The following is a 27,976-nucleotide window of genomic DNA, read 5'->3' as shown; positions in this document are numbered from 1 at the left end:
CCTTCCTCATTGTTACCATCGATTTACTCACCATTCTTTTCTCTCATAATCATTACAGTGAACACCCACCACAGTCCACACATTCCCGATGACACAGTGGGTTTTTTTGTTTTTTGGTACTAGGGATCGAACTCGGGACCTTGCGCTTGCGGAGCAGGTGCTGGAATCACTGAGCTAAATCCCTGGCCCTGATACAGTGGTTTATAAAAGTTCACGATCTTGGGCTGGGGATTTAAACTCAGTGGTGCTGCCGCCTGCGTCGCAAGCACAAAGTTCCGAGTTCGATCCCAGGTACCAAAAAATAAAAGTTCACGGTCTCTCCAGAGGACATATAAATGGTCCTGTACAGGGTGTTTTATATCACAGTATCAGTGAGTATGGAGTGTGAGGGGCAAATAAGGCAGTTTTTGTTTATTGACTTATAATTAATGTGGGTCTTTAATCTCAGAAACATGAGTTATACTTGCTTATAAAAAGAAAGTAAAAAAATATTGTATGGAAAAATGGTACCTACAGTAAATATAATTTTCAGTCTGAGTCTGAAAATGATGCTAGAAATTCCCGTCTCAATGGAATTAGTTCTGACTGACATAATTTGACCAATAACCAATGATTTCACAATGAGTTTGACAACTTGGTCATTTGCTTATATGTATCTCTGGCATTAATAAAATCCCAAGAATAAAATCACCTTTAAGAGGCCACGTGGAATGGTAGGATGAGAAATGAGCAACATGGCAGTAGACTTGAATCTGAGTGGCAGCATCAGCACTGGGTGACCAGCCAATAGCTTGTTTGACACCAAATAATAATGTTCCCCAGGATGTTCTGGCTTTCTCTGATTAATGAAAGGGATTGGCAAAATAATCTCCAGATGAACTCATAGCCAATATTTTGTTCTAAAATATGTTTAAAGAGAATCTAGTGCAAGTAATTGTTCATTAGTTTCATCCAGGCCTTTCAAAAAGCACACAGAATTTCTGACCCCAAACTTCTGAATATCCTAGTCAACTGTATTCCAAATAATGTGTGTGATGACAGAAATATTTATATCTGCCCTTTCTAACATGGTAACCCTTAGCCACATTGGCCATTGCCCACTAAAATGAGGCTAATGCAACAGAAAAATGTTCTTTTAATTATTGAACTTTAAATAATTTAAATGTAAATAGTTCCATGAAGCTAGTGACTAGCTAATTGGAAAGTACAGCACAAATGATTGTGTACTATGAATATAAAACTGGTCTCATAGCATTTTAAGTTTAAAAATAAAACACAATGTTAATTGGATCTGCTTTGAAATGTCCTGTATTTACACTTTAATAAAACATTATTATTTGTAGAAATGCACCACTAATAAAAACTGAATGCTAGTAAAAGAAAAGTACTGATAGCACATTATAGACAATGAATATCACTACCCACCAATTCTATGCCTTAGTCAAATGGCATTTATATAAATTGGAAAGGATCATTTCTTTCATTAACCTTTTAAGTGAGGTTCCCTGCTCCATTTTTTCTTGAACAGGCAGGAATGTCATTATGACAAAGTAGGCAGGTACTTAATAGAGCAGGGGATTAGTATATACATAGTGTATATGTTCCAGTTCTTTGATGGCAATTATACATCCTATTTTTTCATTACTGACTTGCATAAATGTACATTAAATAAAATAAAATTTGAATAAATAAAATAAATGACTCCACATTTCAAAAAGATGAAACTATGATGGAGTTTTTTTCAGTAGCTTTAAAAGAAATGGAAATAAAGTTTTCTGGAAAGACAGTTATATATATTTAATAAATCAGTAGTAAAATAAGAATAAAAATATTAAATACTGCTACATTTGTGTTTACATTGGCTTTGCCATTTTCTTTTTTTTTTGGAAGAGTTTTAGTAACGCTTTAATGTAGATATATATACTTGAGCTTATTTCAACAGAAAATATTAACCATGTAAATGAACACGGTTATAAATAGTGCTCATGTAATTGGAATAATTAACAAATATAATTGATTAACTATACTTACATGGTCAAAAAAACATCATACTCCAGAATATATAAAATAAAAGATTCTTATGGTACAAAGATTATACATTTTTCATTCATTAATAAGAATGTGTATGGTATATCTGAGGATACATCTGATGATAAGTATTTGAGAATATAAATATACTTGACTCTATTTAAACATTACACAATATACTGAAATATTATATAACATACTATGATTATGTACAATTTTAATATTTTTAGCATGTATCAATTAACATCCTTAAATTTAAAAAAGAAGGTACAAATGTGAAAGAAAATAAAGGCTAGAGTAAATTTGAGGTGTATGTATGAACCTGTGGCCTTTAACAAAAACATAGACATATAAAACAAACTGCACATCTATGAACAGATATGCTTAAGACTTACAGTCTGAATTATTGATAAGATATGGTACAATAGGGAATGCATACATGACTAGGAATATAAATTGATGCCATCACTTTGGAAAACTGTCATCCAGTAAAACCAAAAACAACATATTACACCACTCAAGATTCCACTCTCAGGCTCTAGATAGACCCACACAAGTACATTAGGAGACATGCAATTCAATGTCTACAGCAGGCTTTATCATCATATTCTCAAGTTGGAAACAACTTATATCCTTCCAGAGTAGAAGAGTTAACCCATTATATTCATAAAAGGAAGTTAATACTACAAAGAAAATGAGCAAGTCTTATGATACTGCATGAAAGAAACCTGAAGGTCAAACAGAAGTAAAACTAAACACTATTGTTTAGTGCTCAGGGTGGAGGTGGTTAAAATCACAAAAGAAAAAGCAAGGGTGTGATTATTTTCAAAATCAAAATTTTGTTTTACCTCAGGGGGAAGGAAGGACTTGTAAAAAATCTTGTTTGTTCTGGAATGTTACCAATTCACTATTTTTTAACTTGGATAAAGGGCTCACAGGGTTCCATACTGTAAATATAAGTGAGCCTATAATGAAGATAAGTTTAGGATATGGCATCACATGTAAAGAAAATGCCTGAAAACGGCTATAATTCCAAGACAACTCCTAGAGTCCTTTCTTAGTAGCCAAAAAATACACAAAGCATTTCCAAATCTGCCATGTTTGTTAAAAGAAAAAGTACACTTTGTCTTTGAATTATGAATAGCCAAAATAAATGCAGACAATCATGATTTCAGGTGATCTTGGGCAAACTTTTGTGTTGGGCCTTTTGAAGGACACCTTGGTTACTTCCAGTTTTGTAGATTATAAATTACACTGTGGTAAATATTCATGTGCATATTTTTGTGTGGACATAACATTTTAACTCAGTTTGGCAGCTATCTATTAGTGCTGCTGGGTTGGATGGTGAGACTGTTTAGTTTTGAAAGAAACTACTAAATTTTCTTCCAAAGTAGCTGAATTATTTCACAAGTTCACCTGCCATGCATGGGAGTTCCTGTTGCTCCACATCCTTGTCAGCATTTGATAATATCAGATTTTTATTTTAGCCATTAATGGAGACACAGTGGTGTCTCATTGTTTTTATTTACAATTCCCTAATAAGATATGAATATGAATATCTTTTCACAACTTGTTAACCATCTACATAATTTTTTGGTGAGGTCTATTTTCATATCTTTTACCCACTTATTAGTTGAGTTATTATTGTCTTATTGTTGAGCTTTAACTGTTCTTTGTATATGTTAACAAGTCATTTATCACATATGTGTTCTACAATTACTTTCAGTTTCCAACTGTATCTTTTTCATTTCCCTACCCAGTATATTTCATAGGTAAAATGTTTTAAATTTTAATGAAACCCAAGTTATCAATTATTTTAATTTTAAGGATAATGCATTTGGTGTTGTAGCAAAAAACTAATTGCTACATGCAAAGTAACAGATTTTCTCTTAGGTTGTCTTCTCAAAACTATTGTTTTGCATTTGGTATTTATATCTATGATATATTTCAAGTTAGTTTTTGTATGAGGTGTAAGGTTCATCTGTGTCCAGATTAATGTTTTGATAAGTATATGTCAAGTTTTTAATTGTGCTTTTTGTTGGAAAGATAATTGTATCATATTGTATTATTTTAGTCATTGGATAAATTTTCATGTATTTTTGTCATTTTATTATCTAGAGGATAAGTATTGATGGACATTCTTTCATACATAATACTAGCAAATTTTGTCATCTTTCTTTCTTTTTGGTTGGTTACTAGAGGTTTATGAATTTTATCACTTTTCTGAAAGGATTAGCTTTTGGTTTTATTGGTTTTCTTTTGCTTTTGTGTTTTCAATTCTATTGATTTCTGCTCTATTTATTACTGTATTCTCTTTTCTCTAGATTTATATTTTTCTTCCTTTTCCAGTTTTATAAATAAAAGATTACATGAATAATTTTAGATCTTCCTTCTTTTCTTATGTAAGTGTTCAATGCTATAATTTCCCCTCTATTAACTTCTCTGATTGCATTCTACAAACTGTGATAAATACAAGTTTGATACTTTCATTTTCATTGAAAATATTTTAGATTTTTCTATTGAGATTCTTCTTTGATCCAAGCTTTATTTGGAAATATTTTGCTATTTCCAATATCTTTGTATTGTTCATTTGTAGTGTAATTGCACTGTGTTCTAACAGCATATTTTGTATGATTTCTATTCATTTAAGTGTGTTAACATGTGTTTCATAGCTCAGGGTATATTTTATATTGAAGAATGTTCCTTGTGAACTTAAGAGGAGTGTGTGTTTTGCAGCAGGCTAGATTAAGCCCATGAGCATTCACTTGCCAATCAAAAAAAGTGTCAATTAGATATAGTTGATTAATAGTGATATTCATTTCAACCATATTTATACTAATTTTCTGCCTGTTAAATCTGTCAATTATCGACAAAGGAACATTGGAATTTCCAACAATAAAAATGGACTAATTTCTTTCTCCTACTTGTTCTATTGTTATGTATCTTTCAAATACCGTTATGACTTCTTAGTGACCCATTTATCTAATTATATAATACCCAACTTTATTTCTGCTGATTTTTCTTGCTCTGAAGTCCAATATTTCTAAAATCAATATAACTATCAGCATTCTTTTGACCAGTGTTAGCATGGTATATGTACCTCTATGCTTTAGTTTTTAGGTATCTATGGTTTTATATTTAAAATGGTTTATTATAGACCAACAGTCCCAAAAGTTTTGACACCAGTGATTGGTTTTGTGGAAGACAATTATTCCATGGGAGGTGAGCTAGGGTAGGGTGGTTTCAGGATGATTCAAATGAACACTCAACTTAGATCCCTTGCATAGTGCCTGTTCACAGTAAGACAGTAGGTTTTATTTCCTATGAGAATCTAAGGTGGCTGCTTATCTGACAGGAGGAGGAGCTCAGATGGATGGGAATGGCTGTAAATACAGACAAGGCTTTGCTGCTCACCTTCTGCTGTGCAATGGGGTGGGTTGGTTGGATACCCTGTGTAGACAATATACAGCATGGTCTTGCTATATTTCAATCCACTCTGTACCTTCCTGAGTTTTAATTTACATACTGAGATCATTCATACTTAAAGTGATAATTGATACAGTTACAATAATATCTGTCATATTAATAAAAGTTCTATATTCACCACACGTGTTTTTGATTTTCATCTTTGCCCTTTCTTCCTTCTTTGATTTTTAATTGTGTCTTTCGTATGATTTTATTTTCTGTCTTCTTAGTAAAGAATTATTTTTAATGATTGCCTTAAGAGTTTGTGGTATACATTTATATCTAACCAAAGGTCATTTTTAAATAACACCATTCTAATTACATTAAGTGGAGATACTTCATGAGTATTCCCAGCCTCCCTCCCATCCCTTATAACACTGTTGTAATTTGTTTCATTTATCCATACACCAAAATCACCCAATATATCATTGTTATTATTATTCTGAGCAAATGAAAATCTTTAAAACAAATAAGAATATGAAAAATAAAATAATTTGTCACAGTTTACATTCATTTATTCCTCCTCTCATGTTCTTATATTTTTAAATAGCAATACTAATAACAGTTATTTTAAATACTCAGGATGGTAATTTCTAAGTCTCTGCCCTATTTGAATCTGGTTTTGGTGTTTTGCTTTACAGTATTTTATTATAATGCCTTTTAGCATGGTTTGCTATTTTTTGTTGCATGGCAAACATGATGTATTTGGTAATAATAATAACTGAAGTAATCATGCCTTTAATGTGAGTTGTAAAATTAATCTGGCTGGAAAATAGTTTAATTTGCTGTTTGGTGAGGTTGTAGGTTCCAGAAGCTTCAACTTATTCTGCCTCACATTATTTCCCTATTCTGTTACCTTTGGGTTTTCCTAAGAACTCCAAATTAAATGGAATATGAGCCTTGCCATTCTATCAGCAGAAACTAAATTTTTATATGAGTCATGTTGATATAGTACTACTAGAAATGTCCTACAATCCTATAATGAGGCCTCAGTAGTCTACTGGACATGTGTCCTTGTTTATAACATTCACAAATACTTCTCCATTAGTTTTTCATCTTGTAATAGACATTAGTCAAGAATATCTACTGGGGTTCTGGGCCAATGTACCACCGTTCCCAGCGCAGAGAAGGTAAGCTGCGTGAGCACCAGCAGCATCCCCCCCCCCCGTCAAAATGAGAAGACACATAAACAAGCCTCAGAACCAGACTTCCAGATCACCTAGAGCAACCCCAAAGAGAAATGAGATGGAACTCTCTGATACTCAACCACTTGGACTCCATGAACTGGCAACAAAAGAAGATCTGGAAAAAATGAAATCAGAAATAATTTCTCAGATAACAGCAGAGATTGTGTCCATAGTGCAAGACATGATTAATAAATCTAGAGAGAAGCTGAGGAACATGATGGAATCCCAACATAGGAAACAAATGGAATCCATAAAACAGATTCAAACAGATTTCCAGGAGATTAAAAACTCCATTGAAAGTCTACAGTAGAATGAGAAGTAGAATGAGCCAATGTAAGGACAGAATTTCAGATATAGAAGATGAGATTGCAATTAGTAACCAGGAAAAGAAAAATTGCTTTAAAATTGTAAGGGAACATGAGAAATCAATCCAGCAGCTGCTAGACAATGCAAAGAAGAATAACATAAGACTGATTGGACTCAATGAAGAACAGGAGAGAGTGCAGATGACATAAAAAACTGTTCACAGAAGTGATGGCAGAAATTTCCCAAGCAGGGGAAAATAACTTGACATACAGATAAGTGAGGCATATAGGACTCCAAATAGCCTTGATCAAAAAAAACTACTCATAGGAATATAATTGTTAAGATTCCAGAAACCAAACAGAAGAACAAATTCTACAGGCAATTAGAGAAAAGAAACAAATCGCATACAAAGGAAAGCCCATCAGAATCACAGCAGACTTCTCAACACAAACCCTCAAAACAAGAACAGTGTGGAGTGATGTATTCCAAGCCATAACAGACAACATCCTCCAACCCAGATTGATGTACCCTGCAAAACTGTCTTTCAAAATTGATGAAGAAATGATACTTTCATGACAAAGATCACATTATCAACTTCATGAATACCAAACCAGCACTCCAAAAAATTTTAGACAATATCCTAGGAAAAGACAATGAGGATCACAACCCCAGGAATCCCAGCAGAATGAATCCATGACACAAAATTAAACACAAAGAGGGAGAATCCAACAGAAAGAAATAGTCATGACAATGATAAGTCAATACATATCAGTTATACCATCAAAGTTAATGGTCTCAATTCACCAGTCCAAAGAAATCCACTGGGCAGAATGGGTCAAGAAGCAAGATCCAACAATATGCTGCATACAAGAAAAACACTTTATTCAAAAAGAAACTCATAGAATGAAAGTTAAAGGGTTGAAAACAATACTCCATGCTACAGGAACCTGAAAAAAAAGTAGAAGTAGTTATCCTCTTTGCAGATCAAGTGGATTTCAAACCAACACTGATTAAGACAGACAAAGAAGGACACTACATGCTTGTAAAGGGAACAATCCAACAAGAAGAAATGACAATCATAAATATCTATGCACCAAACACTAGAGTGCCCAACTATATAAAACAAATACTAATGGACATGAAAAATCATATAATCACTAATGCAATAGTAGTGGGGGATCTGAATACCCCCCTGTCCCAAATAGATAGATCAAGTAGACAAAAAATAAGCAACAAAATACTAGAACTCGATCAAACTCCTGAACAAATGAACTTAACAGATGTTTACAGTGTTCCTCCCCAGAAAATCAGAATACACATTCTTTTCAGCTGCACATGGGTTATTTTCCAAAACAGACCACGTACTTGCTCATAGAACATATTTAAGTAAGTGCAAAGGAATTGAAGTTATCCCCTGTATATTATCAGGCTGTAGTGTGATGAAATTGGAGATCAATAGCAAAAGAAACTGCAAAATTTTAATAAACACGTGAAAACTGTAGAACACAATTCTGAATAACCAATGGGTCACAGAGGAAATTAAAGAAGAAATCAGACAGTTCCTTCAATTAAATGACAATGACAATACAACATATTGGAATCTATGGGACACAATAAAAGCAGTCTTACAAGGGAAATTCACAGCAGTGAATACTATATTAGGAAAACAGAGTGAGCCCAATTAAACAACCTGATGCTGAACCTCAAGCTTCTAGAAAAAGAAGACCAGGAAAAATGCAAAGATCATACAAGGGAAGAAATTATAAAGATCAGAGCAGAAATCAATGCAATGGAGGCTAAGAGAACAGTACAAAAAAAATCAATGAAGACAAGAGTTGGTTCTTCAAAAGAATAAACAAAATTGACAAACCCTTAGCCAACCTTATCAGGAAAAGGAAAGAAAAGGCCCAAATCCATGCAATTAGGAATGAAAAGGATGAAATTACAACGGACCCAGAAGAAATCCAGAGGATCATCAATACCTAATTTGAGAATGTATATGCCAATAAGATGGAAAAGACAGAATAAATGGAAAGATTCCTACATATGTATGAATTACCAAAGTTGAAAGAAGAGGACCTAAAAATTCTAAACAATCCAATAACAATCAATGAAATTGCCAACATAATTAAAAACTTACCAACTAAGAAAACCCCAGGTCCTGATGGCTTCACCACTGAATTCTATCAGACATTTAGAGAGGAACAACTGCCACTACTGTTTAAACTCTTCAGTGAATTTGAAAGGGAAGTAATACTCCTGAATTCTTTCCTGGAAACAAGCATCACCTTGATCCCCAAAGCAGAGAAAGACCCAACCAAAAGAGAGAACTATAGGACAATCTCACTAATGAACGTAGAAGTAAAAATCCTTAATAAGATACTGGCAAATACAATGCAGAAGATCAAGAGGCTCATACACCCTGACCAAGTGAGATTCACCCCAGGAATGCAGGGATGGTTCAACATATGCAAATCAATAAATGTAATACACTATATTAATAGAGCCAAGGATAAAAATGATATGATCATCTCAATAGATGCAGAAAAAGCATCTGACAAAATCCAACACACTTTTATGATAAAAACCCTAGAAAGAGCTGTGCCACCATAAGAGCAAAGACCTGAGTTCCATCCCTGGTACCAAAAACATAAAAATAGACACATAGAGAACAAATAAGCAATTAACAAAAATGTTCCCCATGCCCAGGAAATAAATTTTTTTTTTAAAAAAACAACAAAAATTTGGAATAGATGGTCTCTACCTCAATCTGATAAAAGCCATCTATGAAAAACCAACAGCCAGTATCATGCTAAATGGTCAAAAACTGAAATCCTTCACACTAAACCAGGAACAAGACAAAGATGTCCACTATCACCACTCCTGTTCAATATAGTTTTGCAAACATTAGCCATGGCAATTAGACAAGAGAAAGAAATAAAAGGAATAAAGATAGGAAATGAAGAAGTCAAATTGTCATTATTTGTAGATGACACGATACTCTATACAGAAGACCCCAAGTACTCCGCCAAAAGTCTTCTAGACTTAATAACCAAATTCAGTAGAGCAGCTAGATACAAGGTCAACACACAAAAATCAATAGCTTTCCTCTACACGAACAACAGACTTACTGAGAGAGAAATAGAGCAAACAATTCCTTTCACAATAGCATCCAAAAAACTGAAATACCTAGGAATCAACCTAACAAAAGAAATCAAAGACCTCTTTTCTGAAAACTATAGCACTCTGGAAAAGAGAGATTGAATTTGATATCAGAAAATGGAAAGACAAGGAAGGATCAACATAGTGAAAATGGCCATACTTCCAAAATTGCAATATAGATACAATGCATTCCCAGTTGAAGTCCCAGCAGCATACTTCACAGACCTTGAGAAAACAACTGAAAAATTCATTTGGAACAAGAAGAGACTCAGAATAGCAAAGGCAATTCTAGGCAACAGAGACATGGCAGGGTGTATTACAACCTCCAACTTGAAACTATACTAAAAAGCTACTGTGATAAAAACAGCATGATACTGGCAAAGAAACAGACCTGAGGACCAATGGAACAGATTAGAAGATGCAGAAACAACTCGAGACACACTCAGCCACCTCATCTTTGACCAAGTAGCCGACCACCCTCACTGGAGGAAAGATAGCCTCTTTAATAAATGGTGTTGGAAAAATTGGGTTTCAACTTGCCAAAGATTAAAACTATACCTATAAAAAAAACCAAAAAACAAAACTAGACCTATATCTCTTACCATGCACTAAACTAAAATTGAAATAGATTAAATATCTAAATATTTTTAAAAATCTAAATATTAAAACAGAAATGCTGAACTGGCTGGAACAGAGTTTAGGTAGAATTCTTGAAGACATTGGTGTAGGCAAAGATTTTACAAACAAAACTTCAGTTGTCTGCAAATTAGCACAGACAATCAACAAGTGGGATCTCTTCTTAATAAAAAGCTTTTGCACAGCAAGAGAAACCACCAACAGTGTGAAGAGACAACCCACAATGTGGGAAAAATTTTCACCTGCTGTTCCTCAGAAAAAGGTCTACTATCTTGAATCTAGTAAAAACTACAAAATTCAGACCTCCCAAATATAAAGACCCATTCTGAAAATGGGCGTCTGAAATGAACAGACATTTCTCAGACAAAGAAGTAGAAAAAGAAAATAAACATATGAAAAAATATTCAACATCACTGATCATTTGAGAGATGCAAATGAAAACAATGCTGAGATTCCACCTCACTCCAGAAAGAATGGCTGCTATCATGAAATCAACCAATAACAAATGCTGGCGGGGCTGTGGGGAAAGAGGAACCCTGCTCCACTGCTGGTGGGAGTGTAGACTGGTGCAACCACTGTGGAAATCAGTATAGACATAGCTCAAAGAACTAGGACTAAAAGTCCCATTTGACTCAGCTGTTCCCCTATTTGGTATCTTCCCCAAAGAATTAAAAGAAGCATACCACAGTGCTATATGTGCACCCATGTTCATAGCAGCACAGTTTGTAATAGCTAAAACTTGGAAGCAGCCCAAATGCCCATCAAATGCAGACTGGATAAAGAAAATGTGGGTTTTTAAATAAAATGGAATACTACTCAGCCATAAAAAATGAAAAATTAGAGACATTTATAACTTAATGGATGCACATTGAGGAGATACTCTTTACATGAAATAAATAGGACACACATGTGTAAATAACAAATAGTTTCTCTACTGTGAGAAACTGAAAGTGTAAATAAGGACTAAAAGGTATAATCGATAATGTGAAATAGGAAGAAAAGGGGCAAAGTAGAAGGGGAAGTGGAGGGGGGTAGGGGAAAGGAAAGAAGGGAATGGAATTAATATGAGAAAATGAAAAAATGGAAACAGTCTTTGTAAATAGAGAGAGATGGAGGGATTGAAGGGAGGGCAGTGGAAGGGGAAAAAATAAGATCCAAGAGAGATTATGTAAAGGTGCAAATTTCCAATGATGAATGTCATTATACTGTATACCTAAAATGTACCAATAAAATTTAAGAAATGAAAAAAAAAAGGACTATCTATTGGGGCTGGACTTTTGTATTTCCCTTCCTTCACATTGGTTAGGTTCTGCTAAAGTAATTTTGCTATAAAGAACATAACAATACTGTAAAATATAAAATTATTATTTTTCCCATAGGTGGATTTCAAAGTGGTTATTGTTTCCTCTCCTCTGATTGAAGCATGAGGAATTTTTCTCTGATCTTCACTGAGTACCAGGGGGAGGGGGAGTCTGCAGGCAAAACTCACAAAATGTGGGTCCCTCTAACACTGGGCCCTCACACAGTCCCCAGTGATTATCAAGTGTATGACAGCAACTTGATGGAAGTACAGTAGAAGTACTTCTAATGGTTGCTGGCTGCAACAGCTTCTCCTCTCAATGCAGTATGATTCTTTATATTCCTCTGCCTCTTCACGTTTAGGGGCTACAGTTTGCCATATGACTGAGGTGCTTTAATGGTTCTAAGCAGATCACTTGATTTGCAGTTTGTTTAGTTTGCTGTGAAGATGAGTTTCTGTGTTAAGATGGGGAAAGCAACAAACACAGAGGGGAAGTACTTTCTCCAAGGTCACATAACAAACCTACCCTTTTTTATTCTCTATTTTATGATTTTTAAAAGTCTACTAATATTTAAAGACCATGCCGTCTTCTGGGGAAAATTGTAACTGAACAGTGGACTCTGAATCACCTGCTGTTTAAATCATCATATTTGAGGGGTGAAAAAATAATTCTTTATATCTTCATACAGAAAATCAGTTGCATCTCTAAAAGGGTAAGAGTAGCTGCCTTTGCATTTTTTCCCCAACCACACTCAAATATATAACACAGTGGAGATGTATCTGTACATTTGTGTAACAAAAATGTAACTCAAGATTATCAAACTAAGTCAAGATGGCACTGAAATGGATACACAGAAATTCTTCACCAGGCTAAAATTTAGAGACTAAAATGTCATGTATGTTGTGCTTTAAAAAATATATTTGATGATATCTAGTAAAATGTGGGACAAAGTAAAGAGTTAATGAATGAAGCCATGGTAAAATTTCCTATTGTTGAGTAATGAAATAATTGAAATAGCAAATTAATACTAAGTGCTTAGGAAATGTGCCCGTGACAGACAAGGCAAATGTTATAAACTTTGGTAATATGAGATAATAATACAACTGAAAATAAAAATAGGGAGGAGAAATAAATGTAACCATAATAATCCTAAATTCTTCATATCACTGAGTCAATCAACAGTGCCTCAAGCATGGTCTCATCCTGGAACTGAAAAAGAAATTGCAGGAAATGATTTCTTTATTAATATCTAAAAATATTTTTTCATGGAACAAGGGAAATTGAGATACAAGTTTGAGCTCTGTAACAGTAATGTGAGTAGGTATCTAGGGCAAGAAAAAATCATTGACCATTTTAGAGGACTGAAATAAAAACACAGGATAATAAATTAATTAAAAGGGGGATGTACCTTTTAGCAATGAAATTTAAGTATCAGCTCTCAGAAGAAGTAAGCCATCAGGGAAAGAAGATTGTGAGGGAAATAAATTACCACATTTAAAAAGAAGTGATAAAAAAATCTATGTGTAGGTATTAATTTTGTATTTATTCATCCATTCAATGTATTGATTCTTTCATCTGCCAAATTATTGTGAAATCATGATATGCCAATGAGCTAGGGAGATAGACAAATGTGCTAATTACGAAAGAAGCACTATCTCTTGTGAAAAGGAGCAAAGAGAACTTTGCTGACATAGTATCATTTTATCTGAAATTAAATTGATGAGCTTCTGCTACCTGTATTAGTAAGATCATTGACTGGTGGTCAAGAGGAGAGGCTTTCTAGTCAGAAAGACTAGCGTGGATAAGATGTGTGAGACGGAAAATAAGCTGATGTTCAAAAGGAGCTAATAGAATCAGACTTGCATTATAGAAATGTCAGTCTGTCAAAGACCAAGGCTTGTGGACCTGAGAATGTTTAATAACTAGTCTTCACTTGAGCTACACTTTCAGCTGTGAGTCCATACACCTGCCAGATAGATCCTAGGCCAGGTCTATCTTTGAGGAAAAACAAGTAAACTTATTAATGACACCTGAAACATGTGTGCACACACAAAAGTGTGCATGCACACACACAGATTAACAAATAAAAATCTCACCATAAAATACATGGAAAGGGTGGTTTCCTACACCCTTTCAAGAGTTTATTTGGTACCTGGAAATTTGCAGCTGATTGTTATTGGCCTCATTTACTACAAAAATTTCTATTTCTATTTTATTGGCCAAATAAGTCACATGGCAGTGTATAACTTCAAGGGGATGAAGAAATATAAAGCTGTGATGTGCCCAGAAGACAGACATACTGGTAAATAACAGTAGTGACCACAGAAAAGTCACTGTCTAATATGGTTCAATAAAAAGGCATTTGTTCTCTATTTTTAATTGCAATGGCATGGTATTCAGAGCTAAAGAGTGTTTTAAAGTTATAAATTTCCTTCATTTTTAGGTAAGTTGGGATTTAGAGTCATTTTGTGAGTATTCCTAAACTGAGAAGGTAGTTTTGTGATGAATCACAGTTTCAGACACTCAGCCTGTTGCATTGTTGCAGGTAGATCTAGAAAGCGATACCGCCAGGCTGAGGGCCTTCTGTATCACAAGACCTCCAGGGTAGGAGACCTCATGCTCAGATCTGTGTCACTGCCAACAGAGAGCAAAGGTCCTTTTCAAGATGTTTGTTTAGAAATTCTAACCTTAAATATAAGAAAGTCATCCATTCCTGGTAAATCTGCACAAGAAGAAAGCATATGTGAAGTAATTGACAATGCATGGGAGGAAAGGTTCCTTAAGCATGGCCTTTGCAAAATAGCACACACAAAAGAAACAGACTTGAACAATACGTTTATGGAAAGCAAGTCAGATTTTGCTGTTAGACTTTTTGGTGTTTTTATCTTGTTCACATTTCTCAAAGATTATCCTAGAGAATAGATACTAGAGAATAGTTACCTAACAGGCTTTTCTGCTCTTGAGCAATTCACACAAGGACTATGAATAGTGAGGATTGGCTAGTAGGTAGAATTTCTCTCCACTTCTCCTAAATCTTTCATCACTTGCTTTATAATTTTGGCTAAAACTGTTTGCTACCTTAGGTCTCAACATCCAAATTTGTTAAATAAAATGGTGGCTCTGTATTAACTTTCAAAGTGTTTTCTACTTCTAAACTTATGAGGCTATAATTCTGCTATCACCCACACTAATGACAAACAAAATAAAAACCAGTCTACTAAAAGTTTATACCCCATTATACATGAGGTGAGAGAACAAGTCTACCTTGTTTGCCATTTATTTAATCCTTTGTACTGAGATGAATGTGTGATACTTAGTAAGTGCTTATTCCCTATTTGCTGAAAAATTAATTAGTATATGAAGAAATATGGTAATCATTATACCTCAATTGATTTAAAAGGATGGAAGTAGAGCCACATTCCTCTGACTGGACACTGAATTGCTTTATCATATAGCTGCATAGATTAGAATTGTATAAGTATAATAAATACATAATGAAAGTTTAACAAACATTAATATGATTAGAACATAATCCAAAGCTGGTAACGTGTATTTCAGAATGTTGAGATTTTTAATTAATCTGATTGACATATATTTAGAAGGATCTGTATGATATGACAATGATCAGGCTACTTTTTATGTTAAAAGAACCTCGGAGGTGGAGATCATCTTAATAAGCATGTCTTATTTGACCAGAAAAGAAACTGAAGCAGTAAGATTTTTTGATATATAAGTCCCTCAATGACAAGTACTTGCTTAGCACACACGGTAAATTTCCATGATGATGAATGGGATCACACTTTTATTCAGCCAGAATTACTGTAGTCATTGCAGAAACATCTGTGTGGCCCAGGGTGATTTATTTTCAACCTCTTGGTAGGTGCAGGTCACTTGGTTGACCACCTACCAGCTCTAAAATTCTCTCTAATGTTTAAATGTTACCTCCATTGTAAAAGAGCAAATTTTATTAGTTTTATTGATTTCAAACCCATGTAAATTAATGCTGGATATATAACAAAACCACCCCTGTGGTTATTTTAGCAATCAGCAACAAGTTTATATTCCATTTCTGTATCTATGGAAAAGTAGAGGGAAAAGACTACATATTGCTGGACTTGTTTACAGAGAATATCTGTATTCTCAAATTGAGATACAGAGGATGGAGTTAATTCTTGGTCTTGACCCAATACTCCACTTATTATTTTAAACAATTTCATTTTTAACTTTAAAACAGATAACTACCTAGAAAGGCACACATAAATGTAAACTCTGTGGCACATTTAAAGGACCCTATGATTTTGTGAAACACAATTTGTAATGTTTGGTCCTAGGTTTGTCAACACATAGAAGAGGTATCACTCATTAATGTACACAAGGAAAGGATTCATGTATTAGTTCATTTGTTGGATAAGCATTTATTAAATTTTTGCTGTGTGTTGGGACTGTAAGTTTGAAAAGGTGAAAATTTAAAATGTCTGTCCTCAGAATTTATACTTGAGCTCATTTGTCTTTTTGTTGTTCGCTAGTTTTTATCAGAGGACGAGACACATTTAACTTACCAATCCTAATTTAAAAGGCAGCTCAAGATTCTGAGATCCTATACATGCTTGTCTTAAATTATGGCATTTTGTAGGTTTGCCATTACTTGTCATTGTAATGAATACTAAGTAATTATTTGAGTCTATACTAAATAGTTATCAGATTTGACTTAAAAACCCAGATATCATTTAAAATTTTGTGTGGTTCAGTTTCACTTACATTTTTCTGATGAAATAAAATAACCTTCTAAACAGTTAATAATATCTCTGTTAAATTTCTATAAACATTTGAATATAATAGGTCTAAGGTCAGCTAAATAAAATTAATTGAGTACCCATAAGTACAGTGAACTAAGCTCTAAAGTACTAGTTATTTCTTCTGAAGAAAATCACCATTGGATACTAGCTTGTTTCATGCATGAAAAAATCAAAATTTTTTTGACTTTTTCTCATATTCCAATTCATAGTGCTGAATAAATGCACCTAATGTGTCCAAAATTGACTTTTGTTTGTAAGATAAATGTTCTTTTAAACATCTTTATCAATGTACAACTGACATAATAAAATTCACCAGCTTAAAGTATACAACTCCAAAGTTTTTTAGTATGTGCATAGAGTTATATAACCATTACCACTGTCTGGTTACTAGGTACTGCCTGTTCTCCACTCCTTAGGCCCTGATTATTGTTAATCTGCCTTCTTCTTGTATAAATTTACTTATTCTGGACATTTCATATAAATGGAGTCATGTAATATGTATTTCGTATAGCTGACTTCCTTCACTGAGTATAATCATTTTAGTGTCCATCCATATTGTACCATGCATCAATAATTGATTCTTTTATGATTGGGTAGGACTCCATTGTACAGGCATACCAATTTTGTTTATCCATTCATCATTTGATGGACATTTGATTTGTTTCCATTCTTTGGCTATGCGGATATAGAATGATATTATTAACTTTAATGTATAACTTTCATGTATGCAACTTTTTTTATTTCTCTTGAGAGTAAAAAACCAAAAGTAGAATCTTTGGGTCATATGGTGCCTATAGTTTCAGCATTTTGAGAACTGACAAACTGCTTTCTTAAGTGGCTGCACTAGCTAAATTCTCACCAGTAAATCATGAAGGTTCCAATTTGTTCAAGTCCTCATTATCAGGTGCAATTGTCCATCTTATTGACTGTAGCCTCCTAATTGTGTGAAGCGCATTGCATTATGGTTTGGATCTTCAGTGTTCAATACTTGTCTGCTTTTATATTTCGTAAGATTCTGTCAATGATTCACCACGATAAGAACAATTAAATCCCTGATTCTAACTAAATTAAATTAACTCTGAACTTTAAACAGAACAAAAATCCTGAAAACTTCTGTCTTTTTGTATCTTGTTGCAAATAGAATTTTATATATTTATATACAATATATATTCATTCCCATTCTCTTCATTCTTACAAATAATACATTATTTAATAGCATGAGAAATTAATGTGTTATATATAAAATTGTGGATTTATGTCATTTGGATTTGTGCTATTGAATTCATAGGAAATATTTCTCTATAGTATTTTCATCAGAGCATTACTTTAGATGTTTCACAAGTTTCAAAAACCTTGACGGGACCAGTGAGACTTAACACTGGAGCCTGCTGAATATGTTTGCTCTCTTAGATCTGAAACTCCTATAGTTTCAAAGGAGCTGCTGGGCAAGGCATAACCCACAGAGTTGTTTGCAAAATTCTGAGAACAGGGAGCAGGTGTTCATTTGTCAGTAAGGAAATAAAGCAAAGTTACAATCTGGGTTAGTAATACAGAATAAATAAACTATATTTTCAGACAGGTATTTCAATTTGTTTCTCTATTTAATTTTCAAAATCTTTGCTAGAATGCCCCAGTCCTTGAAGACGACCGTAGCAGACATCTCACTCTATTGACACCAATATCTGCTTCACTAAGAGCATGGCAGGTTACTCATTCTCTTTCTCTATATATAATAACCAATATTCCACATTTACTTCATGAGAAGATGCAACACAGCCACTTCAAAAATTATGACCTTTGACAACTGAAACAGCCAATCAAAGGGATTGGTAAAGGTGGTAGGTTTAACATCACCTTAAGGAATAGAAAGAAATGAGATAAAAAGTAAAAAATTAAAGAACATTATACTCTACAGTTTTCCTTTACCATCATATTTGACAGTCTTTTGGGGAACGGTTATAGTTCACGAAACTTAGGGACATCCATGTAACAGAGCTTATTATCATAATGGCTAATACTTATTGATCATTTCTGCATCATGGCATTTTATAGATACACTGCATTATAAATTCTTTTGATTCTCAGAACAATCCTATGAAATAAGGACTATTGCGTTCTGTACATTTAATAGACAGACATAATGAAACAATTAAGTAATTTGCACATTGAATCAAAAAGAGACAAAATTAGGGTTCAAATCTGCAAAACTAGGTTCTAGAGCCAGTTCTCCTACATAACATAGGACAGTATCAATGCATAAGACTGAAATAGTGACTCTACATTTTTCCTTTAAAAGGAGCAATTAAACAAAACCATTAACCTCCTCTCCCTTCCAAAATCCTAATGGATATACAGTGAGCATGAATGTTTAAAAATCTGTGACATAATTGGGCCAAGAGGTGTTCAGAAGAGCAGAGATATTCTTAGGAGTATCTGGAGAGCAGACACACATGGAAATTCATTGATAGTCTTCAAAGGAGAGACCGCCATACAGAAAAGCCCCTGGGGAAGTTTCAAGTAAAGATACATATTAGTCATTTTCCTGCCACTGGGACAAAATACCTGACACCCACAAAGTAAAGGTGGAGAGGTTTATTTGTGCTCATGGTTTCAGTGGATTCATGAAACCAAGGTAGAAATGGCTTGAAGGAAGGGCTTGGAGGAGGACAGCTGCTCCACTCATGGTGGCCAGGAAACAAATATACTCTTCCAGGTCATGTCCTCAGCCATTTGCCTCTTCTAATTAGGCCCTACTTCTTAACACCACATTCAGCTATGATTGATCCACTGATGAATATAGTGATCCAATCACCTTCCAAAAGCCCCATCCCTGAACAGATGAGACTTTGGGGGGACATACTGTATCTAAACCATAAAAGATGGGTTCTATATTTTGTCGGGATCACACAGACACAGAGTCCAGAATTCAAATATTAAATTTGAAGGACAAGCACAGTGAGAATATAATCAGGCTGGTAATTGAAAGGCAGCCTGTAGAACTGTGGCGTGTTCACCACCTCATTAGCCTGAACAGTTACAGAATAACTACAGCGCCCATTGTTCTAGTAAATTAGAGTGACATTGATAAAAGTGGCATGGTATTTTTGCCTGGAGAAATCTAGGCTCCAAGGCTGGAGGCCCATGTTTTAGGATAAAGATCCCTTAATTCGGCTCTGAAAGTGCGTGTAGACTGTTCTCCCTGAAACAATGGCAAATATGTACTTGCTTCTCTTGTACACAGAGCTCATAGTGTAGGAGTCCGGAAGCATGCTAAGAAAATTAAGAATAGCTATGAACAGGGCTGGGGATTTAGTTCAGTGGTTTCGCCACCTGCTGCGCAAGCTCAAGGACCCGAGTGCAATCCTCGGTACAAAAAAAAAAAAAAAAGAATAGCTATGAACATTATCCAGCATAGTTCTTCATTCATAAGTATGGTTGAGTAAGCAGGATTATCAGATAAATGAGAAAGAGCACAACAGCAAAAGACCATGGTCCATCCACTGGGAGAGTGAATCTGGAAGAAAAGATATTATATAAGATACAGGTAAGGACTTTAGGATATACAATCAAACAAGAAACAGAGTGATAGCGATGAGAAGATCAGTTCAGGAAACCCAGTCTTCATTTATTAGGACCTCCACACAAAGGATCCTGAGAGCAGAGACGCAATAATGAAAGAAATAGAAGTTTATATAGTCCCAGTGTAGAAGAGAAGACTGGATTGCCTGGAGAAATGTCTAAAGACACACAATTCGGTGTCTGCTGGTGGAACATATCAGGAGCTCAAGGATAAAAAGACTTTCCAAAGAGCTTCCTGAGAACAAAAACAAACCACAACAGGTGATCTACAAAGGAATAAAGATCAGAGAGGTGGCAGACACCTCATTAGCAATCCTACAAGCTGCAAGCAAATTGAAAAACGTCTTCAAAATTTAGGAGGAAAATTACTTAATATCCACATATTTCATCAATTATTAACCAAGTCCAACGAAGTAAAGTTCTTTTGCAACATATAGGAACTACACAACTCTTTAGTGCCAGTTATCCGTCTGTTAAAAAACATACTTCAAGATACCCTGCAGAAAAAATAAAAAAGAATCCAAAATAATAAAAAAGAAAGATATTGGATCTAATCAACACTAGTATTTATTGGTATATTGGAATAAGAAACTACTGAGTTATAGTTATGCAGCAGTCATAGAAATTAAATAATTTAAATTAGAAAAGGCTTGGAGTATAAAACCTTTACAATAAAAATAAAACATTATTTAAATGCATGATTAGGAAGTTACACTATCAGAACAATTTATAAATAATCATATACTTTATATTTCATAAGGAAACTCAATTATAAACCTGAGAAAAGAAAACAAATGTATGTAAGAATTTAGCAATATAGGCATGGTATAATTTGAACAAGTGATTACTGAAAGAAAAGATGCATTTGTAATAGTTCATAAACTCATGAAAGAGTACCATAAATGTGATAAACAATGATATTTAATCATGCTATCATAAATGTTGGCTTTCAGTTTTAGACTACACAGATATTCAAAATACTAAATATTGAATTGTTATGAACATAAAGCAATAATCATTAAATTTGATAACATAAAAGTAATAATTTTGGAAACAAGAGTAGTCCTGAAGATCAGGATAGAGACATAATTTCTTATTTGAGATGTAACCACTTCTAAAGGTAATAGAACAAGAAATACTAATTTAAAGTTGTAAAAGTACCACAGTGAGATATCATCTCACCTGGGTTAGAATGGCTGGTATAAAAAAGACTGAAGATAACAAGTGCTGATAAGGGTGTGGAGAAAAGTTTACCCTTGTACACTGTTGGTGGAAATGTACAGACATTTGGAAACAGTATGGATGTTCCTCAAAAAATTAAAAATAGAACTACCATGTGATTGAAGAATCCTACTCTAGAGTACATGCCTAAAGGAAATCAGTGTGACAAAGAGATACCCGTATTCCTATGTTCATTGCCACACTCTTCACAAAAGGTAATAAATGGAAATAATATGTGTGCATCAGCTGATGAATGGATAAAGAGAATGTGGTACATATGCACAATGGAATGCTAGTCAACCATAACAGAAAATGAAATCCTCTTTTGTGACAACTTGGGTGGAACTGGAGATCATTACACTGAGTGAAGTAAGCTAGCACAGAAAGACAAGTGCCACATAACTTCTATCATAAGGGGAGTCTAAAAATGTTGCTCTCAGATGAGTGTAGAGCAGTGGTCACCAGAGGCTGGGGGAAGTGGAGGTTGGGGAAATAGGGAAGGGGTGATAAGTGGGTATTAAGTTACAGTTAGACAGGAGGAAGCACTGTGTCATTTCACAGTAAGGTATCTAGAGACAACAATAATGTACTGTATTAAAAAAAACCCTTTAAGAAAGTATTTTGAAAATTTTACTATAAAAATAATAAATATTTAAGGAGATAGATATTTTAACCTAATTTAAATTATACATTGTATACATGTGTAGAAACATCACATTACCACAAAAATGTACACAATTTTCATTTGTATATATCAATTAAAAATCTAATTTAAATTTTAAATAAAATTATAAAAATAACCCAGAGAAGAATCAAAAGTTACAAGACAACTGTCTAAACTTAGGACAAGAGAAAGGAAGTAGTATGGTGAGTGTGACAAATTCTTACCTTTTATATAAAGAATGATAGTGACTGAAGTGAGTACAATTTTATAAAAAAGGTGTATCATTTAGAAGTACGATGTTATCTGCCAAAATAAGCAAAAACACAATGAAAAAGGTTACCATGGGGAATGGGATCAGAGGTATCTGGAATATTTACATCATCCTCTGCTTTACATACTTTGTGCTTTTATTGTTTTATTTGGATTGTACCATATATTTAAAGGAATTCTATTATATTTTCATTAGAAAGAGTAACTGTATTCTTTGAGCTTTAGCAATTATTAGCATAAATTTCCTTAGATGCATTTGTGAGTTAGGTGATATATACCAAGACAAAGCTTCCTTCATCTCATTTCAGAGTCATTCCAGGTGCTCAACCACAGTGCATGCTAAAGGCCTGAAAAAGCAGAGAAGGAGAGGACCTGCAAGTCCAGCTGATTCAACTTACTGAGAAGTATACTTTAAGGTAATCTTTTCTTCTCCTCCTGTGTAACAGTTTAATGAACCAATTGTAGTACCTCTCGTAAAGACATGCCTATGGAGATTTAAGGACTGAAATGTCCAAATCATTAGCAAAGTTTTATACCAAATAATAAGTGATTTACTGTGAAGAAAAGCATGAAATCTTGAACAAAATTTCCATAAACTTCACTTCAATTACTGATAGCTTAAGTACAGGAATTTTGAATAGAATTTGCAGTATTAACAAAATCTAAGCTACTTTGTCTAGTAGCTGTAATCAAAGTGATTTCTGCCAAGCTTATGTATGTGAGCATTGTTATGATAAGCTAATAGAGGCATGCTATATGTGGTCACTTTTTGGCAACTCTCTAGCTCCTCCTCATTAGATGTTTCATTGACTTTTTAACTGGGCAATGGAGATCTATGTACATTGCATTGATTGACTGATGTAAATGGATGTATATTCCTTTAAAAATGGGAAGAAATTCTTGCTGCTTCCTAATATTTTTTATAAGATAAGAAACAGTACGATTCTTTGTAACTTTCAATGCTAAATTTGGGATATTCGTTCCCCTTACTAGCTCATGTACTTTTCCTATTCTTACCAATAAGCCAGCTAAGGTGGGATCAGTAAATACTTTTAAAGATAAAGGTTAATATTGCCCTTTCTAAAATTCTAATACTTTGTTTTCCAGTTTGGTGATAAATACATTAAATACCCTTTATTAATATCATCCTAAGATTTTAGAATACATTCAGACTTCCTACCATTTTGGGAACCAAAGAATCCCTGTTTTAACCATAAAAGTACATGTGAAATTAACATTTGTGAATGGGACATAGGCTGCTATTTTAAAGTTTCTAGAGTTTTAAAGCATCTTCAGTGTTTTATAACTCATAATATGATTTTTCTCATCAAAATTTAGTTAAGGGAAAATTTGCCTATACTTCCTAAAGAAATCCAGCAAATATTTACCTGAGTGCTATGTCTAATTCTAAATGTATGTTCTGGATAAGAGTAATTACTTGACTTTTCGGTATATGTTTTGTGAAAAAAATATGGTTTGATAAATATTAGACAAGAAGAAGTTGATGAGGAAGCTTTAACATAATCATTTTCTAATTTACTTGACTGATCACCTACAGCCTTATATTTCTAAGCCTAATAAGAATTTATAAGGAATTTTGCAATCAAATAGGTATTGTGATCATCGAGTTAATAACTCACACTGAAGTAGGATTTAGTTTTAGAGGTAAAAGACAAAGCATTTAAAGAGCAAAAGCAAGTGGTACTTTTCTTGCTGTAATTCTCATGGAAAGGATTAAGCACCCTGCTGCTAGTTTGGACAGGCGTTCATCGAGCACAGATAGTAGTCTGATCTTGACAAGTCCCTGGAGCTTCCTAGCTGCCATATTTATTTGGATTGGAGACAAACAATGCAACTTGAAATGTGTTGTGATGGGTCTCTTCTTGCCAATGTTCAGTCTTCTCTATTGACCCTGCGTCATTCGATATTCCAGGCTGATTCTTCTTGGTTCCACTTAAGGAATCAAGTAACTACTTGAAAGGTTTGTTTGGTGACAGGAGACAAAGGATGTCCAGAAAGGCACCAGATACTCAGAAACTTTCATTGTAATTAAGTATCATAAATCAAAAGCCTTAGGCTGTTCCAGAACAATATGTAGTGTCATTTTTAAGCGTATTAATCATTCTTAACCATAATCTCTAAAGTAAACACTGGGAGTAAAAAAGTTATAAATAACTTAAGCCAATACTACAAAATGATCTTTGATAAGTATACCTTAAGGTAATCTTAAATTTTCCTTATGATTATTTAACAAAGAAAGCATGGTATTTATCAAGGACAAAGACTTGAGTAAATAGCTCATAAATATAACTTCAGGTGTTGCCAAGGAACCACAGATACACCAAAGGAGAGTAGCAAACACAATTCCCTTCATTTATATTCCAGAGGAATCAGAAGTACAAAGTACAGAGGACTCAGAAAGTACTCAAAATCCCTGATTAATGCTCTAAAATTGTGGATCCAGATGAAATTAGACACATAACTTGAGTTCAATGAATTGAGATTTTTTTCCAACTATGACTCATCTAATGCTGGTGACTCAGTCTCTGACTGTTTGCTAACCTCAAATCACACCTGTGCATCTATTACTGAATTTAGAAATGCTAGAGCATTATGTACCCACAAATGTAAAGGTTTCTGGAAGAGTGTGCTTTCCTTTCAGAAGGTCACAGCAGGTACTGACACAGTGAGAGATCAGGGCTCTCTAACAACAAGCTCCCTTCTGCATCTCAGCTTGCTTCCAGGTGAACAAGCTACCTTTATGATTCCAAAATAAGCATGTTAGGAGAACTTTCTAAAGTCAGTCTTACCAATGACTTTTGCAGGTAGCTTTGTGCATAAAAGCTAAGCAGTTACTGGAATGCAAACCCCCAAGAAAAGCCTAATTGGAGCAGTTGACCTCTAGTGTTCTTCATTTTGACTCCTCACCAATTTAATACAGATCCATGTACTTGTATTAAGCATTACCTCTGTCCAAGTGGGCTTCGATGATGCTGTTACCAGAATATCATCACATGAGGGAAATGGAAAGCGTTAGAAAAATTAATCAGTGTGAGCAGAGATAAAATTTGAAATAATAAATTTGAGATTCCTGTTACAATGGATGGTTTTTAAATAAATTGGATTCATACCATCTTCTCAGAGGAAGAGGAAACTTGAGTAATCGCTGCAAGCCTAGCATGTGTTTAAAAAACTCTTCTTTGATAATTCCTTTAAGAATATAAAAACATGGGAGAAAAATTGATTTTCAAATATTTGTGAGAAAATTGTTTTCTTCAAAAGACTGGAAGCTACATGATTTTCTTTAATTAAAGCTGTGATACCAAACTTCAAATATAAAACGTAAAGATTCAACTTATCACAAATTTAATGAAACAAATTATTCCAAATTAATGACTCGAGGGCTGGGGTTTTAGCTCAGTGGTTCTGCTACCTGCTTCACAAGAGGAAGGATCTGAGTTCGATCCCCGGTACCAAAAAAAAAAAAAAAAAAATTAATGAGTCAACTCAATAGTGACTACAAATGTAGGGATCTTGTTTTGTACATCTTCAGAGTTATTTTGTTTTTTTTTAACGAGGAATTTGAGGAAGCACACAGTACTGTATTCGAAATATAGTAGCACCTCATTCATCTAGAAGTTTCTTACCTGGATAACTGGAATTTTTAAGAACAAAGTTGAAAACATGAAAATAATCAAAAGCACCCACTAATGATTAACATAGTCATCTCAAAGTTGACTAATGTGCTGGTGGAACAACTTTTGAGGATATATGGAAAAGAATATGTTAGGCACAGATATCACAAATTCTAACTCCATCAGACACACACTGGCAGCATGAAGAAATATCAACTGACACCTGAAATGAACAAGAAAGATAAATTTAAAAATGTGAAAGCCAACACAGGACCCCATAACCATAGAATATTTGGAAAAGCCAATGTAAAGAAAACAAAATTTGAGATTTCCTTAGGGTGCCATAGACCACATATTAAATCTCAACTTTGAATCACCTAAAGAAGTATACATTATATTTAAATGTACTGCTAAAAGAACCTAAGATTTTTTCCACATTCAGAGGGAGAATAATCAGAAAGATAATTAAAACCAAGAATAAATTCTTGGAACATAAATTGTCCAAAACATTAACGCTCTAGACAGATAGATGGAGACTTGCAGGTTAAGTGTGATCAAACATTCTATAATGTCTGTATAGATTATCTCTAAATGTTCATTCTGAAAAAGAAAGGAAAATATTAAAATACTTTTAGTTTTTCAAGAGTTCTAAAATGGAAGCTGAAAAAAGAAAAAGGAGTCAGCTTCAACATTAATAGCATGAAAATGAACACTCCTGCTTTTATTAGAGAAGAAAATATTTGAACAAACTGAAAAATTAATTACATCTCTGGATCCATCAGGTTACCGGGATTTCAGGGCAAACTACCACCAGAAGATCTGGAGAGACGGGTGACTCTGGGATCACAGCTGGGATACGCTTACCTGGAGCAAATACCACTAGCATCATAAACTTGCACAAACAATTAAATAGTAATTTTGACAAAATGCTAGAAGCCAAATGGAGATAAGCATGAGAGTAAGAAATTCCAGGGGGAGGATCTCCTTCCGAGGAGAACTCCTCAACTGAGTTGCTTTTACTGGTAGGAAGCCCAGCAGGTGTCATGGTGAACCAAAGAAAGAGCTCCCTGTTGCTGAGGTGGGGGAGGGATCATTGTAAAGTACCGAGAGCCTCTCCACAGCAAAATCCTACTTGCCAAGGAAAACACTTTCCCAGAGCCTTATTGCATCTGGGGGAAGGACATTCTTCCCAAACTAGCCTCCTCTAGTTTTTGCCTTTCAAATAAAGGAGGAAAATAGCCATTGGTCAAGAAGGTTAAAATATTATATTGAAAGCATGCAACCAGACAAGAGAGTAGAAGGGAAAATGCTGCACTGAACTGGAGAAACATTTTCAAAGATCACAGTTCACAAGCACAAGTCCTCTAAAAGATTTAATCAGGATGTTTCAGAATATTCCCCTTTCTCCACATTTCTTCAGCAGACCAACAGGGTTCAATATAATAAGTGAACTGCCATGAAAAAGCCTCAAGATAGAGACTTTCTCTAAGGACAGTTATTTGGGGAAGCCCAAAGTCAAAGCGGAGAGAAAAACAAGTGCACAAGAGAGATTTGGAGCCTCTGGCACCTACAGCTGCAGTCATGTTAAACACAGCCCAGCTGTAGGTGAAGTGGCATACACGCTCTTGTAAGAGATCTGGTACCATCAGCCAGTTCCTGTTAGGCAGCACAACATGTCTGAATTTCAACAAAAGGAAAAAGTCCTAAGAAACCAAAAGTCTTATCT

The 27,976-nt window shown here is 34.3% G+C and overlaps 1 long non-coding RNA gene across 1 annotated transcript in view; it reads left to right on the top strand.

Annotated features, from left to right (window-relative positions):
* Positions 1-26,759, top strand: part of LOC147830163 (uncharacterized) — a 708,257-nt gene extending 681,498 nt beyond the window's left edge. Inside the window, exon 8 of the long non-coding RNA XR_015444498.1 lies at positions 22,924-26,759. This is a non-coding gene — a long non-coding RNA (uncharacterized LOC147830163). The remainder of the gene's footprint in view (positions 1-22,923) is intronic.
* Positions 26,760-27,976: the final 1,217 nt, after the last annotated feature.

The sequence above is a fragment of the Heterocephalus glaber genome, unplaced genomic scaffold (genome assembly GCF_053883595.1).
Source record: "Heterocephalus glaber isolate CG9 unplaced genomic scaffold, H.glaber_assembly_v1.0 deba00000331, whole genome shotgun sequence".
NCBI lineage: Eukaryota > Metazoa > Chordata > Mammalia > Rodentia > Bathyergidae > Heterocephalus > Heterocephalus glaber.
This window is presented reverse-complemented; position numbering and strand designations above follow the sequence as displayed.